The 12,129-nt window shown below is 36.6% G+C and overlaps 1 pseudogene; it reads left to right on the top strand.

Moving 5' to 3' along the window:
• Positions 1-236: 236 nt before the first annotated feature.
• Positions 237-4,709, top strand: LOC124098478 (CAP-Gly domain-containing linker protein 1-like; annotated as a pseudogene).
• Positions 4,710-12,129: the final 7,420 nt, after the last annotated feature.

Genomic DNA, 12,129 nt, shown 5'->3' with positions numbered 1-12,129 from the left:
ATATATAGAAGAATAAAATTAGATCCCTACCTATCCCACTTCACAAAAATCAACTCAAAATGGACAAAGACCTAGGAATTACACCAGAAACAATGAAACTGTTAGAAGAAAATATAGAGGCAACACTCCTACACATTGGTGCAGGCACCAACTTCCTTAATAAGACTTCTAAGGCTCAATAAATAAACTAAGCCCTCCTCCTAGCCAAAAAAGGCAGGAAGTAGGAGGCAGCAGCCATGCTTGTGGTGACTGCTGCTACAGTGGTACAGGTGGCAGCAACCAATGACATTCAAGTCAAGATGGTGCCTGGTAGGTTGGAGCTCCATTTAATCTAGAGACTGACTTCACTATAGAATAAACACCTATAGTTGTATCAATGGTTGGGAAATTATTTTATATTTTTTATTGGAGTAGTCTTTCACTTCCTTCATTAGGTTTATTCCTTTTTGCTTTTGTTTTATTTTGTTTTGTTGAGATTCTTGTGATTTTTTGAGTACTTTTCTTGATTTCTTTCTTAGCATATTCCCTATTGGATTCTATGAAAGCTATTGATTTTTGTATGTAGTTCTGAATTATTGAGGAAATGAATATGATAAAACTAGTGGGCTGAAGATCCCTAACACAATCCTTTAGCCTGGAAGCACAGCCTGGAAGACACTTGGAAGCTGCTGTTGCAGTAACAGTAGAAAAAGCAATATCTATAAAAAGAATCTCAACTTTTCATCCTCAAATACTCAAGAGGAATTTGAGTATCTGTGAATCTGTGGATGACTTTTAAATTGTGTAACATGTTTGGGTGAATGGGAATAAGCCTGGATTTATCCATTACTCGGAGAAACCCAAGCATGCCGATGAACTTGGATTATTTTAGGTGAACCCATTGGCAAGAACAATGATTTGGTGGCAGGAATTGGCATTTCCAAATTCTGTTGGAATTGGGAACTTTAAAGGGAATATTTACCTGACCTTTAAGATTAACAAAGAAGATGCAAACCAAAGATGAAACCAACAGCCTGCAGATGGCTCAAACATACAAAGCTGTTTCTCTTCTCTCGACTTCTGCAGCCAACATTGTGTCCTTCTTCCCAGCCACCCCTTCAATTATTTCCCATAAGTCATCCCAGCCAATAGTAAAGGAACATTCAACCACATCTCAGATCAGTAATCTTATGAAAACTGCTAGTGGATCAATCCAATCTTTCTGAGGCTGGCTCAGTCAAGAAAGGAGAATGAGGACTCAGAATTGGAGACCAAGTATGGATTGGTGGCACCAAGCCTAGTGTAGTCCAGTTCCTTGGGGAGACCAATTCTGCCAAAGGGGAATGGTGTGATGTGGAGGTAGATGAAAATTGATGGTATAGTTGCTAAAACAAGATATTTTCAGTGCCAACCTAAATATGTTTTTTTGCTCCAGTTTCCAAAGTTACCAAGATTGATTTCCCTTCCACTACATCAGTCAAAGACATGGCTGCCACTATGAGATGCTGAGGGCCACCGTTTCCACCAGCCTAAAGTACAGACCGTCTTCCTCCTCCCTCAGCTTCATGAGGAGCTCCATAGCCTCCTCTGTGTGCGGCATGCCCAGTTTGACAGGAGTGCATGTCCTGAAATTGGAAGCCAAGTTAGACCAGCAACTAACAATGGTGGGAGCAGCTGACAGGGAGAAGGTAGAGAAGGAAGGTTGAGGGCCTTCATTTCCAGGTTGAAGGAGAGTCAATTACCAAAAGTGATCTTGAGGTGGCTACAGTGTCAGAAGAGTAATGTATAATGGAATTAGCAAAAGAGCTAGCACTGAGAATGCAGAATGCAGCTGAACTCAGATAAAGGCTGGAGTCCAATGAGCCTGCTGAGATGTGGATATGGCACATCCCCTTTTGAAAAAGATAAGCTCTTTGCAAGAAAATTTAGAAATCACTCATACTGATCACCAGTGAGAAATAACTTCTCTAACGGAGCATTTTGAGGCCTGAGAAGAGACATATTAGGGGATAAAATCTCAGCACACAGCCACAGAGAAGCTTTCCAAAGATAATAAGTCCTTAAGCAGCAAGATTGACCATGTCCATCAGAATTCACATGTGATAGTCCTATGGAAGTCCAAACTAGATACCACCATTACATACCGTCAGCAGGCAATGAAGGAGCTGAAGGTGTCCGTTAAGGAAGGAGTTGGGATGGAAATGGCAGAGTTTACATTGAGTTAAAGATGCAAATAGAAAAACTGAGTTAGATTTCTAGCACAAAATAAAAAATTTACAGAACAGACAAGATTCTAAACAGTCTGTTCATGCTAAAGAGATAGAGGTCCTAAGGACTCTATTTAAGAAAAAGAGAACATCCTGGAATTCACCAAATTGAAACTGGAAAGAGCAGAAGATCAGAGTTTAGTAGAAATGGAAGACATTTTTTTTTAAATGTGGGAAGCCAAAATAAAGCCTTTTTTTTTTCTAGAGGAAAGAGCTAAAGCTTAGTAAGCCTCAGGAAAATTTGAGTGAAGTCAGTTATGTGAAAGAGGCTTTGAACAAAGACCTTCAGATTTTGAAAGAAAAATCTGCTCATGTTTCAGAGGAAGTGGTCTCTGTTCAGAGAAGTAAATAAGAAACTGTAAATAAGTTACACCAACAGAAGGAAGAGTTTAACATGCTATTTTAGTCAGCTTTTTCACTGCTGTGACTAGAAGATCCAACCAGAACAATTGTAGAGGAGGAAAAGTTTCTTTAAGTGCTCAGGGTTTCATAGGTTTCAATCCATGGAGAGCCTGCTCCAGGTGAGGCAGGAACAACACGGTGGGAGAGTGTGGCAGAGGGAACAAGTTCACATGATGATCAGGAAGAAGAGAGAGGTCTCCACCTGCCAGAATCAAATATTTACCCCCCAAGGCATGCCCCAATTCCCACCTCCTCCAGCCACACCCTACCACATCAGTTACCACTCAGTTGATCCTTATCAGGGTATTAATTCACTGATTAGGTTAAGACTCTCATAACCCAATCATTTATCCTTGAACCTTCTTGCATGTCTCACACATGCTGTCTTCCGAATTGAAGAAGTTAAGATAAAATTCATCAGATATGGAGGCAAAATTTCGAGAGAAGAATGAAAGAGAAGAGCAGTTAATAAAGGCAAAAGAAAAATTGGAAAATGCCATTGCTGAAATAAGATGGCAGGAGATAATTATCCTCAGCTGACAAAAATGAACAATGGATTACACCTGAAAGAAGGATGCATAGAAGAGTTACAGCTAAAACTTTCAAAGACTAATGAAAATGCAAGTTTTCTTCAGAGAAGCATTGGGGAAATAACTCTTAAAGTCGGAGTCAGCAGAAATAAGCCAGAAAACATGAAGAAGATAAGAAAGAATAGGAGGAAAATTTGTTGAATTTGGAAAAGAAACTGGCAATGAACTACAACCAGTGTCAGGATCTAAAAACCAGGTAAGAAGAGGAGCTTTAAGAAATCCTGGGGGCTGGGGTTGTGGCTCAGTGGTAGAGTGCTCGCCTGGCATGCAGGAGGCACTGGGTTCGATCCTCAGCATCACATAAATGTAAAATAAAGATATTGTGTCCACCTGAAAAAAGAACTTAAGAATAAATATTAAAAAAAAAAAGAAATCCTGTGGATCCTATAGAAGGTGTGCTATTGGACACAGAGCAGACGCTGAAGGCTGCCCAAGAGAATAAAAGCTTGATGCAGGACATGGAGGAACTGAAAACAAAGGCTATCAAACCCAGAGCTGTTCAGACTCCAAAGAATAGACCAAAACTCTGGCCTCCTTGGAGGACACCAACCAACCAAATGTAGAACAAATTAGACACACTTAAAGAAAACAACTTGAAAAAAAATGTGGAAGAGCTGAAGAAACCAAAACAACTTCTTACTAGAGACAATAAAAACATGGAAGTATTCAAGAAAGAAATAGAAACCCTAGGCAGATATCAGCTCAGAATTCCCCTCAGATTGCAGCATTGTAAGAAGAGAGCGTCAAACTTGCTAAGGAGCTGAAGAGAAGCACAGATGAGGTCACAAGTCATCAAAATTGGGAAGAAAAATCTGTGCTCAATAATCAGCTATTAGAAATGAAAAGGAAAGAATCTCAGTGCATAAAATACACAGATAAAATATAAACTTTTTTGCAGAAATCCATCAGTATTACTAATGGCTTACTCACAGAGAAAACGGCAGCAACGGAAAGGCTGAGAAATGAGGTTACAGGGTTCAGGAGAGAAAATGCCTCTGCCACATCCTTGTCCAGTTCAGATTCTGGAGTCTGATAAGGTGTAGCTTGGCTGCGGCAGCTCAGCCACTCCTTAGGATATCAACACAGATATTCAGGCACAAGAGAATGAGAAAGCCCAAGACAGTCCGATTGACTTCAATGATAGTGGACCTTCAAAGAAAGAATCAAGACCTCGAGATGAAGGTGGAGATGATGTCAAAAGCAGCTCTTAATGGCTATGGGGATGACTCAAACAATTACCATAGGGCTGACCAAAAGAAACCATCCCCAAAGAAGCCCCACATCTTCTGTGACATTTGTGACTGCTTCCATCTTCACAACACAGAGGTTGTCCCATCCAGGCACAGATATATGAGGACCCTCTGTATTCCATGCACCATGGCAGTTTGAGTGAGGAGTGGCCACACTGTGAAATCGGTGAGATACATTCAAGCACTGGGCAACCAACTGCAATGATAACTGGACTTGCTGATGAGGCTTTGAGTGCAGAATGGGCTTTCAGAGATGCACTAGCATTTAAGCAAGTTAACATCCACAATGCATGCAAAGACATCAGGAAAACTCATGTTATTTTCACCCGCATAGAGAAGTCTAAGAAAATATTTTGGTCTTCAACAAATCACCCTCTAGTCTCTCCTTATAAGTTGGAATAATAAATAAATATTTAATAGGTGAGATTTCACCTTTAATTTTGTTTCCCTGAACTTTAAGTTTTAAGAAATGGCACCAGATGCTGTTACATTTATTTTCCTAGAGAAACCTTATAGAATAAGCCCAACTCTTATAATACCTTATTTAAGAAACTTTAAATTATGCCATTATTTTTCATATTTGCATAAATGTTTCTGAGCTGCATCTGTATATTTAGATTTTTTGGTTAAGCTTTAACGCTGAAATGAGTTGCAAAAAAAAAAAAAAAAAGGTACCATTAGGCATATTCCTTTAGTCATTCAAAGTATTTTATCCTTAAGAAATAACACAGATCTTTGCCCTGTTATCAGTAGCACCGTTTTTTTAGAGGATTGACAATAAGTGAGACTATAAATCATAAAATAGGTAAAAGGAGAGGAAACTCCCAAACTGTAGTGGGGACATTTTATAATCTGTATGCTACACCCACTTAGTCAATTCTGGTGGCTTTTTTCATTGGTTTTATATAATTTTAGCTTTTATATGTATATATTTTTTACAAAAATATATACACTGTGTATTTCTTTTAATATTTTTACTTTATAAAAAAGAAAACACTTATAACAATCATCAGGAAGTAACAGACTAGGCCAAAAATAGCATCATGTAGCTTCACAACTATTTTATCTTTTGTTTCTACTTTGCTTTTTATTCTAGGTCTAAATATCTCCTATCTAAATAGCTGGAAGAGTTTCCTCCAGTTATTTTATCCTTCTCTAGCAGATAAGCCCAACAGCAAATTATTAAATCATTATAAAACACCTAAACTAGCCAATCTATAGGCTTCCTTTATAAGTTTTTTAAAAACTGTTTTTACATGAATGTATGATGAGAGAATTAACATTAACAATTTTGGATTTTGTTATCACAAGATAATAAAGTGAAGGACCTCAACCTCCAGAATACTTTATTATCAACAAGTCTGAATTTATTTATCTTTATTTGAATGTCTTCCAGAATATGTGAAGAGTAATAAAATGTATCTTCCATGTTACATGTAAATGAGAACTTTTATAATTGTAGATATGCCTTTGATGCATTTCTCCCTCAAAATTATAAATTATGTCTTTGATAAATGAATATTAAATTTGTTGCTAGTTGGAAATTTTGGTTAATATAAATGGTTAATAAATGGTTTATGTTATAAAAAATAAAACTAAGAACCAATAAGTGGGATAACAGTAAATTTAAAAGTCTCTGCACAACAACCACAACAAAATAAGAGTATGAAGAAAGAGTATATAGAATGGGAGAAAATCTTTGCCAAATATCTGACAGGGGATATTGACCAAAATATAAAAAGAACTAAAAAAATCTTAACAAAAACACAAAAAACCCTAATAACCCACTCAATAAATAGACAAAAGATCCAAAAAGATATTTTTCAAAAACAGAAATACAAATATTATATATATATATATATATATATATATATTTTTTTTTTTTTTTCAATATCCTTAGCAGTTGAGGACATGCAAATCAAAACTTTCCTGGGATTTAATAGTCATAATAAAGAACACAGAAAAACAATTGTTTGAAAGGATGTAGAAAAAAAAAAGTTACACTTATATGTTGTTGGTGGAGCTGCAAATTAGTACCACTTTGAAAAGTAGCATGAAGATTCCTAAAAGATCAGGAAGAGAACCATCATAAGACCCAGCCATCCTACTCTTTGGTATTTATCCAAATGAACTAAAATCAGCATAATACAGCAATGCATGCATACCAATTTTTATAGCAGCACAATCCACAATAGCCAAGTTATAGAACCAACCTAGATACCTATCAATGGATGAATGAATAAAAATATGTGGTAAATATACACAATGAAATTTTATTCAGTCATATAGAAGAATTAAATTATGTCATTTGCTTGTGAAGGATGGAACTGGAGAACATCATACTAAATGAAATAAACCAGGATCAGAAAGTCAAGCATCAATTATTTTCTGTCATATACAGAAGCTAGAAAGTTAAAATGAATTTAGAAAAGGGACTCTTGTGAAAACAGAAGAGAGATCAGTAGACTAGAAGCAGAGGACTAAGGGGGAGGGAAAAGAGAGTGAAAGGGAAAACTGGGAAAATAAATTGACCAAATTAGGCTATGTACACATAAGAATACATCACAGAATATTTTAATTATATGCATAGCTCTAATGCACCAATTTAAAAAATAAACAGAAGGAAAATTAATGGAAAAGAGAATTAAGACATAGGGAAGGACGAGGGAAAGAAAAAATAAATACTGGGGATTGAAATAGATAAAACTATATTATATGTACTTATGCATATGTCAAAGTGAACTGCACTATTATGCATAAGTAACTCACCAAAACAGAAAAAAACCCCACAAAATAAAAATCTAATCCAAGATAAACAAAAGGAACACATAAAAACTAAAAAATTAAGAACAGAGAAAAACATAAAAGAATAATGATATTATTCTCTTTTATTGCTTAGTAAAATTCCATTGTGTATATATGCCACATTTTTTTTATCCATTCATCCATTGAAGGGCATCAAGGTTGGCTCCACAGTTTAGCTATTGTGAATTGTGCTGCTATAAACATTGATGTGGCTGTGTCCCTGTAGTATGCTGTTTTTAAGTCCTTTGGGTATAGTCCGAGGAGAGGGATAGCTGGGTCAAATGGTAGTTCCATTCCCAGTTTTCCAAGGAATCTCCATACTGCTTTCCATATTGGCTGCACCAATTTGCAGTCCCACCAGCAATATATATGTGTGTAACATTTTTTCCCACATCCTCGCCAACACTTATTGTTGTTTGTATGCATAATAGCTGCCATTCTGACTGGAGTGAGATGACATCTTAAAGTAGTTTTGATTTGCATTTCTCTAATTGCTAAAGATGTTGAGCATTTTTTATATATTTGTGGATTGATTGTATATCCTCTTCTGAGAGGTGTATGTTCAGGTCCTTGGCCCATTTGTTAATTGGGTTATTTTTGCTTTTTTGTTTTTGTTTTATTTTGTTTTGTTTTTGGTGTTTAGCTTTTTGAGTTCTTTATATACCCTAGAGATTAGTGCTCTATCTGATGTGTGAGGGGAAAAGATAATGCTAAGTGAAGTTTGCCAATCCCAAACAAACAAATGTTGAATGTTTTCTCTGATATAAGGAGGCTGACTCACAGAGGTGTAGGGAGGGGAATCATGGGAGGAATAGATGAAATCTAGTTAGGGAAGAGGGTGGGAGGGAAAAGGAGGGAGCAGAGGATTAGCAATGATGGTGGAATGTGATAGACATCATTATCCAAAATACATGTATAAAGACAGGAATTGGTGTCAATATCCTTTATATACAAACAGAGATATGAAAAATTGTGGTATATATGTGTAACAAGAATTGTAATGCATTCTGTGGTGTCTTTATAAAATAAAATCAATTAAAAAATAATAATGAAATATCAGAGTTGAAGGCTGATAGGTCAATAGCTATATCAAATGTGAACAGTCTATGCTTGAGATCAGTGAATCTGGTGGATTAAGGACCTAAAAACCTCTCTTCCATATAAGGCAGTAAACATTATGTGAACCAACTATTTTAGAACTCTGGAAACTAACCAAAAGCTTGCAGCACCTAGGAGAATCTTAATTCATAATAAATACAATCTCAGGAAAAGAAGTAAACTTTTGTGATATTTTAACTTACCTTACTCCAATCCTCTTTCTCACTCATTTTTATTCTCAAAAACAACAGTTTACAGTCACTAACTAAGGGCTTGCCAGTCTTGGAAGCAGATTGGGATTGGTTTTGGTTTGTTTGTTTTCTTTTTCTTTTTCTTTTTAATTTTTTATTGTTGGTTATTCAAAATATTACATGTTTCTTGATATATCATATTTCAAACTTTGATTCAAGTGGGTTAGGAGCTCCCATTTTTACCCCATATACAGATTGCAGAATCACATCAGTTACACATCCATTGATTTACATATTGCCATACTAGTGTCTGTTGTGTTCTGCTGCCTTTCCTATCCTCTACTATCCCCCCTCCCCTCCCCTCCCCTCCCCTCTTCTCTCTCTATCCCCTCTACTGTCATTCATTTGTCCCCCTTGTATTATTTTTCCCTTTCCCCTCACTTCCTCTTGTATGTACTTTTGTATAACCCTGAGGGTCTCCTTCCATTTCCATGCAATTTCCCTTCTCTCTCCCTTTCCCTCCCGCCTCTCATCCCTGATTAATGTTAATCTTCTTCTCCTGCTCTTCGTCCCTACTCTGTTCTTAGTTACTCTCCTTATATCAAAGAAGACATTTGGCATTTGTTTTTTAGGGATTGGCTAGCTTCACTTAGCATAATCTGCTCTAATGCCATCCATTTCCCTGCAAATTCTATGATTTTGTCATTTTTTAATGCAGAGTAATACTCCATTGTGTATAAATGCCACATTTTTTTTATCCATTCGTCTATTGAAGGGCATCTAGGTTGGTTCCACAGTCTTGCTATTGTGAATTGTGCTGCTATGAACATCGATGTAGCAGTGTCCCTGTAGCATGCTCTTTTTAGGTCTTTAGGGAATAAACCAAGAAGGGGAATAGCTGGGTCAAATGGTGGCTCCATTCCCAGCTTTCCAAGAAATCTCCATACTGCTTTCCAAATTGGCTGTGCCAATTTGCAGTCCCACCAGCAGTGTACAAGTGTACCCTTTTCCCCACATCCTCGCCAGCACTTGTTGTTGTTTGACTTCGTAATGGCTGCCAATCTTACTGGAGTGAGATGGTATCTTAGGGTGGTTTTGATTTGCATTTCTCTGACTGCTAGAGATGGTGAGCATTTTTTCATGTACTTGTTGATTGACTGTATGTCCTCCTCTGAGAAGTGTCTGTTCAGGTCCTTGGCCCATTTGTTGATTGGGTTGTTTGTTCTCTTATTGTCTAATTTTTTGAGTTCTTTGTATACTCTGGATATTAGGGCTCTATCTGAAGTGTGAGGAGTAAAGATTTGTTCCCAGGATGTAGGCTCTCTATTTACCTCTCTTATTGTATCTTTTGCTGAGAAAAAACTTTTTAGTTTGAGTAAGTCCCATTTGTTGATTCTAGTTATTAACTTTTGTGCTATGGGTGTCCTATTGAGGAATTTGGAGCCCGACCCCACAGTATGTAGATCGTAGCCAACTTTTTCTTCTGTCAGACGGCGTGTCTCTGATTTGATATCAAGCTCCTTGATCCATTTTGAATTCACTTTTGTGCATGGCGAGAGAAAGGGATTCAGTTTCATTTTGTTGCATATGGATTTCCAGTTTTCCCAGCACCATTTGTTGAAGATGCTATCCTTCCTCCATTGCATGCTTTTAGCCCCTTTATCAAATATAAGGTAGTTGTAGTTTTGTGGATTGGTTTCTGTGTCCTCTATTCTGTACCATTGGTCCACCCGCCTGTTTTGGTACCAGTACCATGCTGTTTTTGTTACTATTGCTCTGTAGTATAGTTTGAAGTCTGTTATCGCTATACCGCCTGATTCACACTTCCTGCTTAGCATTGTTTTTGCTATTCTGGGTCTTTTATTTTTCCATATGAATTTCATGATTGCTTTCTCTATTTCTACAAGAAATGCCGTTGGGATTTTGATTGGCATTGCATTAAACCTATAGAGAACTTTTGGTAATATCGCCATTTTGATGATGTTAGTTCTGCCTATCCATGAACAGGGTATATTTTTCCATCTTCTAAGATCTTCTTCTATTTCTCTCTTTAGGGTTCTGTAGTTTTCATTGTATAAGTCTTTCACCTCTTTTGTTAGGTTGATTCCCAAGTATTTTATTTTATTTTTTTTGAGGATATTGTGAATGGAGTGGTTGTCCTCATTTCCATTTCAGAGGATTTGTCGCTGATATACAGGAATGCCTTTGATTTATGCGTGTTAATTTTATATCCTGCCACTTTGCTGAATTCATTTATTAGCTCTAATAGTTTCTTTGTAGACCCTTTTGGGTCTGCTAGGTATAGAATCATGTCACCTACAAATAGGGATAATTTAAGTTCTTCTTTTCCTATTTTTATGCCTTTAATTTCTTTCGTCTGTCTAATTGCTCTGGCCAGTGTTTCGAGAACTATGTTGAACAGAAGTGGAGAGAGAGGGCATCCCTGTCTTGTTCCAGATTTTAGAGGGAATGCCTTCAATTTTTCTCCATTCAGAATGATGCTAGCCTGAGGCTTAGCATAGATTGCTTTTACAATATTGAGGTATGTTCCTATTATCCCTAGTTTTTCTAGAGTTTTGAACATAAAGGGATGCTGTACTTTGTCGAATGCTTTTTCCGCATCTATCGAGATGATCATATGGTTCTTATTTTTAAGTCTATTGATGTGGTGAATAACATTTATTGATTTCCGTATATTGAACCAGCCTTGCATCCCAGGGATGAATCCTACTTGATCATGGTGCACAATTTTTTTGATATGTTTTTGTATCCGATTCACCAGAATTTTATTGGGGATTTTTGCATCTAGGTTCATTAGAGATATTGGTCTGTAGTTTTCTTTCTTTGAAGTGTCTTTGTCTGGTTTAGGTATCAGGGTGATGTTGGCCTCGTAGAATGAATTTGGAAGTTCTCCCTCTTTTCTATTTCCTGAAGTAGCTTGAAAAGTATTGGTATTAGTTCCTCTTTAAAGGTTTTGTAAAACTCTGCTGTATACCCATCCGGTCCTGGGCTTTTCTTAGTTGGTAGTCTTTTGATGGTTTCTTCTATTTCCTCAATTGATATTGGTCTGTTTAGGTTGTCTATATCCTCCTGACTCAATCTGGGCAGATCATATGACTTAAGAAATTTATCTATGCCTTCACTAACTTCTATTTTATTGGAGTATAAGGATTCAAAATAATTTTTGATTATCTTCTGTATTTCTGAAGTGTCTGTTGTGATATTGCCTTTTTCATCCCATATGCTAGTAATTTGAGTTCTCTCTCTTCTTCTCTTCGCTAGCATTGCTAAGGGTCTGTCGATTTTGTTTATTTTTTCAAAGAACCAACTTTTAGTTTTGTCAATTTTTTCAATTGTTTCTTTTGTTTTGATATCATTAATTTCAGCTCTGATTTTAATTATTTCTTGCCTTCTACTTCTTTTGCTGTTGTTTTGCTCTTCTTTTTCTAGGATTTTGAGATGAAGTATGAGATCATTTATTTGTTGGTTTTTTCTTTTTTTAAGGAATGAACTCCAAGCAATGAATTTTCCTCTTAGAACTGCTTTC

This window comes from Marmota monax, unplaced genomic scaffold (genome assembly GCF_021218885.2).
Source record: "Marmota monax isolate L192 unplaced genomic scaffold, Marmota_monax_Labrador192_F-V1.1 WCK01_AAM20220418_F8-fsc00117, whole genome shotgun sequence".
Classification (NCBI taxonomy): domain Eukaryota; kingdom Metazoa; phylum Chordata; class Mammalia; order Rodentia; family Sciuridae; genus Marmota; species Marmota monax.
The sequence above is the reverse complement of the archived record's forward strand: the minus strand, read 5'-3'. Positions and strand labels throughout refer to the sequence as shown.